The 8,514-nt window shown below is 34.3% G+C and overlaps 1 non-coding gene across 1 annotated transcript; it reads left to right on the forward strand.

The window, feature by feature from the left end:
• The first annotated feature begins 315 nt into the window (after window positions 1-315).
• On the forward strand, window positions 316-388 carry TRNAA-UGC (transfer RNA alanine (anticodon UGC)). The gene has a single exon. It is a non-coding gene; the product is annotated as a tRNA-Ala (tRNA).
• The last annotated feature ends 8,126 nt before the right edge of the window (window positions 389-8,514 follow it).

Genomic DNA, 8,514 nt, shown 5'->3' on the forward strand with positions numbered 1-8,514 from the left:
AGCGTTTGGTGCTTTTTTTCATGCGGAAACTAGATGTAATTGAGTCATGGGAGAGAATAAATAAGGAAGCAGGATTTTCTAGAATTTTGCTATACAATGCCAAATTTTTTTGGACTGTCTTTGCCAAACATAATCTAAGATTAAAAATTTGTCAATTCATATTATATGTTGTCACATGATGCCAATTTCTCGATAAAGTTAGGAAATGTTTTGCCTAAAGGGCCTTAATCACAAATGTATTCTGGACCCATAAATCCATCAATTTGGCCCATGTACATTCAGCTTTAGTTTATAATTATAGCTGATCGACACAATGGGGATGTAGCTCAAATGGTAGAGCGCTCGCTTTGCATGCGAGAGGCACGGGGTTCGATCCCCCGCATCTCCATTATTTTTAATCTAATTGTTAATTTTTTCTTTGGGGGTTGGGGGTAGGAATTGTTTAATTTGTTACTTGCGCTTACGTATGACAAAAACTTAGGATTCAATGTGTTATCACACTTATGTAGGACAACAACTAAGGATTTCATTTGTTACTTACACTTTCATATGACAAAAACATAAGCTCCCCACCCCCACCCCCACCCCCACCCCCACCACTAAGGATTTCATTTGTTACTTACACTTTCATATGACAAAAACATAAGCTCCCCACCCCCACCCCCACCCCCACCCCCTACTTATATCAAATGGTAGTTTTATCACTTTATTATGCAATTCACTTTCAATTTAGATTGGAGTTGTACGCTAACTTGAAAAGAAAAAAAAAGTCGGCATTTCCAAATTGCATGCAGTACCAAACAACCTTTTCAGGTCTTTTTCTCGGATGAAAATATGGTACTGCACATGTAGGACAAGATTTGTCGAAAGCAAAAGTTGGAGGAAAAGTTGTACTATCAAATTAAGGTACTTGTCCATTAATTCTAGTATATGTTAGCTGGTTGGTGAAACAAACAAGTCACCAGTCAAGTTTAAGTAAAATAGACTTTTAGAGGTACCAAATTCTATAGCGTTACCAATTTTTGTTGCTTTCTTCACAAGCAATTTTTGAGAAAGAAGTCTCATGGTATTAGCTGCTCCAATGTAAAGACAAAATCAAAAGATAGAATACCCATCTTTCACCTTGTGTCTATTTCAATTCTCCCATATAATCAATGTTAAATTGACTTAACTACATCTCTCAGTTAACAATATATTTTATTTATTTTAGAATGGTTGCTTTATCACTTTTTATTTGTGCAGAAGTTCACTTTCATTTGAGATTTGAGTCGTACGTTAACTAGAAGGAAAGTCGGCATTCCCTTATTACATGCAGTATCAGACAACATTAATTTGCGAGTATTTTTCTCGATTGCGAAGAAATGAAGAATGGTAATCTGTACCGGGGTTTGTCCAGAAAAAAGGGGGGGGGGGGGGGGTTGGGCCCCTCAAAAAAAGTTGAGCTTTTGACATATTTGTCCGGTCAACCAAAGTAATTACATCTGCTAGCTAAATATATATAAAAAGAATATACTTATACTGTATAAAATTTGTATATTAACTGGCTATTATTGTCGGGGCGGCTATTCTATGTTAATTTTCTCAAAAGAAGTTGTACAATCAAATTGAGGCGCTTGTTATTCCCTAATACTAGTATGATTGTTGGGTTGGTGAATAAGAGCCCGTTTGGATTGACTATTTTAATGTTTTTAAGCCAAAATCGCTTTTAAGCCATTTTGTAATGTTTAGATAAAGTAAAAAGTGCGTTTAAACACTTGTTTTTAAGCTAAAACGACAAAAACAAGTCAAAAGTCATACTAAAATTCCTAACTTATGACTTAAAAGCTATTATGATTTAAAAGTCACTTAAAATAAGAATCCCATATTCAACCTTGTGTTCATCTCCCCTTATCATTAACAAATTGACTTGAGTATATCTCTCAGGTAATCAGAAGTTTCAGTAGTCTATGCATTGTAATATATGATATGGTACATTAAAAAAATGCTACTTCTTGCATATGTTTTTTGCCCGATGCAATATGTGATATGGACGTTAAACATGCATGTTAACGTTTATAATTTATACCAAAAAAACTAGTAATTAATATGCATCACGAATGGGTAACTGCACGTCCACTTGTTTTTACTCTACGAACGAAACCAAAAGGGAAGACCAAGTACTTCAACGTATTAACTACAGTAAAATTTACCATATAGTTTCAATGAAAATGATTAAGAAAATCATTATCAAAGAACATTTTGAATCTCCAAGGTAATAATTAGGTATAATAAAATAGGATAGAGCAATTTCTAAATTATGAAAAATAGCAAATGAAATAATTACATATTCTAACTTTACTAAATTAGAATACGACTTAATCAATAGGCTTTTAAAATTTCAACGGCACCATGATCGTAGGCATACCTTTTATTAAAGAGATTTTTACATACATATACACTATATGAAACTATATTACCCTCCCTACACAAATTTTATTATAATTACATTTTATATACCCAATTACTATTTATGTACATTTTAAGGGAATTAATGATAATAATTAGTGTCCTAAAATCATTCTAACATATCTTCCACACACACCCACGTTTCTCTCTCCACATCCCATCCCCCCCCCCCAATCTTGCACTCACCCACAATTTCTCTTCACAAAATTCAGAATCCCTCCATTGACGCCTATTTCCTCTCTTCTGCCATAAGCATTCTAAATTTTTACTCTCTTCTACAAAAAATCACCTCCCATGAACATCTGTACTTAGCTTGATTTTCAATGAAGAAGAAAATAACTTCAAAGAACAGCCCTAAAAAAGGCAAAGGAGCCGATATTCTTACATTTGATTTGAGTGTTTTCTTAAAGAATTCGCCCAAAAAAAAATTTTGTTTGAATTGAGTGTTATTGCAAAGAATTGGAAATTCTCTCTACGTTTCTCTCTATCTCTCAATCCCTAATTTCAGTAATGTAAAGCAAAGGAAAAGAGAGCAGCAATTCCACCATTGACAACCATTAAAAAGCTTTGAAGCTTTGAATTCGAATTTGGATTTTGAAAAATCATTATTTGTTTGGATTGGGTATTGTTGCAAACAATTGGGGATATGATTTGGAGTTTATATCTCAATTTTGAGGGTATTTCGGTAAAGATTAGACTTGATTTTGGCTGAATTTCATATTGAAGAAGAAGAAGAAGAAGAAGAAGAAGAAGAAGAAGAAGAAGAAGAAGAAGAAGAAGAAGACATGATATACATTATATTACGAAATTGTAGTAAAATGTAGAAAAATTGTATTTTGTTGTTTATATAAGAAAATTTATTTAACTATTGTATGAAAGTTGAACAATAATGTATAAAAATTATATTTAAGTTGTATGATATTGTAGTTATATATAACTGAGTAGAAATAATGTATGAAAATTGTAGATAAGTTGAAGATAAGTTATATAATATATAATTAGTTGTATGAAATTTATTTTTACTATGTATAACTCATATACAGAATATACAAAAGACATATTGTGTAACGACCCGACCGGTCGTTTTGAGCAATTTCACTTCGCTCGGTTGTTTAAGGATTTGAGTAGCTCCGTATGATGTGTTATGACTTATGTGAATCGCCGGTTTTGGTATTTTAGGTTATCCGGAATTGATTTGGGAGAATGGTCTCAGCTAGAAGCTCTAAATTTAAAAGGTTTGACCAAGTTTTTGACTTTTTAGTAAATGAATAAGGATTTGGATTTTTACAATTCGGTTAGCTTCGTTGGGTGATTTTAGACTTAGGAGTATATCCGGAATATAATTTGGAGGTCCGTGGTAGAATTAGGCTTGAATTGACGAAAGTTGGAAGTTTAGAAATTCTTAGGCTTGCATTCGAGGTTGATTTGGTGGTGTTTTAGGTGTTACGGAGGTTCGACTAAGTTCAGGTAGTGATATATGACTTGTTGGAATTATTAGTTGAGATCCCATGCGTCTCGGGTAAGTTTCGGATAGGTTTCGGTTGTGTTGCGCTCGTTTTTCTTATGTTCGATATCGTTTCTTCAAGCATAAATGATATCATATTGAATAAATGAGCTCCGCTTTCTTTATTGATTGAAGCGTTAGATCCGTATCGTCATTACGGACCCGTAGCAAAAAGAATCATTGAATTTGGACATCGTATGAGAATTTTGTGGTCATTTTACTAAGAATTAGGTTGCCAGATTTTTCAGAGTAATTACGAAATTGCTACTGACGGCGTATTTAAAAATCTGCACTATTTGCAAATATTGAAACCAACATATCTCATTCATTATAAGGTCAAATTGAGTGATTCAAAAGCCTAACTTGACTAGAATTTCATAAGGAATCCATTGGAGACATAAAAAGCGAGTTTCAGGATAATTTAGCATGAGAAACGAGGCAGAATAACTTTCAGAAAAATATATAAAATAAGGGTTTGTTCATTCAATCATATTTTAAGTTGGGGAGCTCGAATTTGGGCGATTTTGGTGGCGATGTTTACCATATGAATTGGGGTAAGTGTTCTCTACTTGGTTTTGGTTATATTTCATGAATCTATCATCGTTTTTGGGATTTGATTGATGATTTCAAAGTGAAATTGAGGGAGTTCGGGTTTGAATTTTGGAGAAATTTAAGTAAGGATTTGAGGGACCAAACGGAGTCCAATTTTGATAAAATTTATATGGTTAGACTCGAGAGAGAACGATTATTATTCTGCCATTTTTGATTGATTCTGAGACGTGGGCTCGGGGGTCGGATTTTGGCCGATTTTGGATTTTTGGCATATTTTGTAGTTTTTATTGTGAAATTCGATTCTTTAGCACATGGTGATGATATTAATCTGATTATGGTTAGATTTTGAGCTTTTGGAGGCCAAGTCCAGAGACGAGGACATTCCGGAGTAGGATTTTATGCGGTTGAGGTATGTAACAGTTTTAACTCTGGCTTTCAGGGTATAAACCCGGAGAATTTGATATCGTGTGACTGTTTGGTGGTGATACCTACGCTAAGTAACAGGCGTGTGGGTGTAAACCTCGAGGGATGGAGACTTGGTTTGTCCCGTGAGGCCTCATGGCCATCATATGTGTTTATACAGTTGCTTATTGTTGAACTTGTTCGCCTATATTAGAGATCATGTTTAGGCTTTATTCATGCTCACAGTATTTGTACTCAGTCATAGAAATTGTTATATATGTGTACCTGAGTCTCTATTATTTGCTAATATATTGTGATATTTGATGTGGGTTGTGTCCCCTTATTTGTTGATGATGGTGAGGCTAGTGAGGTACATGATTAAGTGAGATCGAGGGCCTGGTTGTGAGCATATTAATACCATAGTGCATAAGTTATCCGCGTAGCACGTGAGTTGACCGTGTAGGTCCAGGTATTAATACCATAGCGCATGAGTTGTCCGCGTAGCACATAAGTTGACCGTGCGGATCCAGGTATTGATATGATGGCACGTGAGTTGTCCGTGCTTAGCGTTTGGGCTTTGGGAGCCCCTCCGGAGTCTGTACACACCCCCAATGAGCGCATAATATTGAGTGTATTGAGTGTTAAGTGTTGAGTGCTGAGTGCGAGTGCTGAGTGATGGAGTGACATTGCTGTGAGGTTGCATTTACTTTTGTTGTTGTTGTATTTACATGTTAATTTCTTTGTTGCATTTGTTGGTTTTATGGAATTTACCTATTTATTCATATTTATTGTAAATTGTGAAAATAAATAATTGGACTGTTTTTCTTAGCTCGTCACTACTGCTCAGTCCCTTAGTTATTTCTGTTACTACTGAGGTGGTTGTACTCATACTACACCCTACACTTTATGTGCAGATCCAGGTGAGTTAGAGCGCGTCGATCGTTGAGTTCAAGCCGGCTATCTTTGGAGACTACAAGGTAGCTGCTAGCATCCACAGGGCCTTGTTACTCCTCTTGTCATTTCTTCTTTTGGACAGTTAGACAGTTTATATATCTTAGTTCATAGTTTTAGACGCTCGTGACTTAGTGACACCCCGATTTTTGGGGCTCATTTCCGTATTTTATATTAATTATATTTAGAGTTGATTTAGTTTATGAGAAATTCAAATGTTGAAAGTATTTTATTTCTTATAATCGATTTAGTAGTAATATTTTGGGAAGTATGCTTGCCTTGTAACAGATAGGCGCCATCACGACCATGGTTAGATTTTGGATCGTGACATATTATATAAAATTTGTATTTAAGTTGTATGTTATTGTAGTTGTATTTAACTGGGTGGAAATAACGTGTGAGTTGTAAAATTTTTTAGATAAGTTGTATAATATATAATTAGTTGTATGAAATTTATTTTTACTATGTATAAATCGGATACAAAATATACAAAAGACATATTATATAAAATTTGTATAAAAATTGTATTTAAATGGTATGATATTGGTGGATTTCAGTCAGGTCATTTTTTGCTAGGACAATCGCCAAAATAGCTTAAACATTCAAAAATAGCTTAACCATTCAGAGATCATAACACCTCATGTAACATTTATTTGGAGTGAAAAAAATAAGGAGTTGGTAGAAGGTATTTCCTGGGTTAAGAAGCATTAAGAAATCGACGGGAAGCAGGAGTGAGGTCCGCTATATTTCCAATTGGATTTGTCATATCTTCAAAACAAGATGGATAGGAGAAATATACGTCAGTTTCTTCTCTTTCACTCGCTTGACATTTAGTTCCGATGAATACGCAGAACTGTTTGCTCATTTTTCCCATTGCAAACACAAGGTCCAATGTCAAAAAGAGGAAGTAGCCGATATATTTGGAGAGAATCTGGAAAGAAGAGGAGAGAGGAGAGAAAAAAGGAAAAGGGTGTAACTAAATCCCTTGATTGAAGACACAAATAATGGATTGTGAACCTTTTAAGGTGGATTGTATATATTTTAAAACTAAAATATATTTAGGTCGGGTAAATACCAATACATGAACATTTTTCGTAATAAAGTTTCAAATAGTGTATAGGAATGAAAAAATCCCTTTATTAAAGAAGTTATTGAGCAATAGAACACAGAGAAAGAAAGCATTTGTGCAAATGAGCTTATTGGTTCGACATCATATGAAATTTCCATTGCATAGGGCCTTTATTTACTTGTTATTATTATTGCTTTTCATTTATTTTCTAGTTCTTATGTCGTTATTTATGGTATTGATGTATTGTCTCTTTTCGTCTTCTTCAACCGAGAATTTTTCGAAAACAACCTCTCTACTCCCTCGGGGTAGGGGTAAGGTGTGTGTACTCACTACTCTTCCCAAATTCAGTTGTAAAATTTTACTAGATTATTGTTGTATCATGTAGAAGAATCTAAGCATTCAACTCAAACATTAATATAAATAGTTGAGCAATCCAAGACCATTTATACAAGTGATGATGAATATATAGTAAAGTTATCCAAAAAGGTCAAGAATAATTTTTTTTGTCTTATGTCAATTCAATAGTAAAGTTAAAAACTTTCCCCCCAAACTTACTCTTTGATTGCCCTTAAGTAAATCAAATACACGCCAGACTCATAAGAACAACTACACAATCAAGCTAGCAACAAAATTCGGCACACAGCCACAACCTAATTCCAAGCACAAAACTCACAACTTCGGTTGGTATCAAAAAGTAATCCAAAGCATATGAATCATCACATCTTTCCAAAAGACTCAATTTTCATTCAAGTGCTTAAACACTACTAATCAAAGCAACAGCCAAAGTCATAACATTAAAACCTCAAAATTTGTCCCTTCGTCACAAAATAACTTTTTTTTTGCTCATTCATCCCAATCAGAAAAAGAATCAAATTCTCAACTCGAGTTTCCATGTGCCCTCACAATCAACAAAGAATCTCACACACATACTGTGTCTTTCAAAACAAGAGTTGGATAACAAGTAGAAAGAATTAAGCACTACCTATCACAACGATGCTCAAAAGTAGTACCATAGCCTTGCCCCTCGTGTAAATCTCCACAAATATAGGTGCACCTAGTTCAAAATCATTTAGGACTTGGGGGAATATAATATTGGCTTTTGATTAGAGGTAGGATATCAATATAAATAAGAGGTGACTGCAACCTTCCTAAGCACTACAATTCAACACTTCAAAACACTTTCTAATCAAAATTCCATCCTTTTGCTCCTTTATCAACTTTAACACCATGTCAACCCTTTTTATTTCAAAATGCCTTTTTTAGAAATATATATACACTTTTGTTAATATAGTAAAGTCATTGCCTTCAATCATTTAGCTTCCACAACAAACTTTTCTCATCAACTTCCCCCAAAACTTAGGCTAAAAGCTTAAATTGTAGTTTCAAGTGCTCAAGAAGGTCGGGGCATCAAAGGATGTCAATACAAAAAGGGAAAAAGTTTGTAATGTGGTTTCCGAATCAAAAGCTAAAGGCTCAAGGGGGTTGACTAGGGTAAACCTGCAAAGGGTAGGCAATTTAAGGTACAAGCGATCCAGTGAAAGCCTAAAATAATTTTTCAAACTAAGTGCAACTTAAGATTTCGCCTTGATAC

This window comes from Nicotiana tabacum, chromosome 10, assembly GCF_000715075.1.
Source record: "Nicotiana tabacum cultivar K326 chromosome 10, ASM71507v2, whole genome shotgun sequence".
Lineage (NCBI taxonomy): Eukaryota > Viridiplantae > Streptophyta > Magnoliopsida > Solanales > Solanaceae > Nicotiana > Nicotiana tabacum.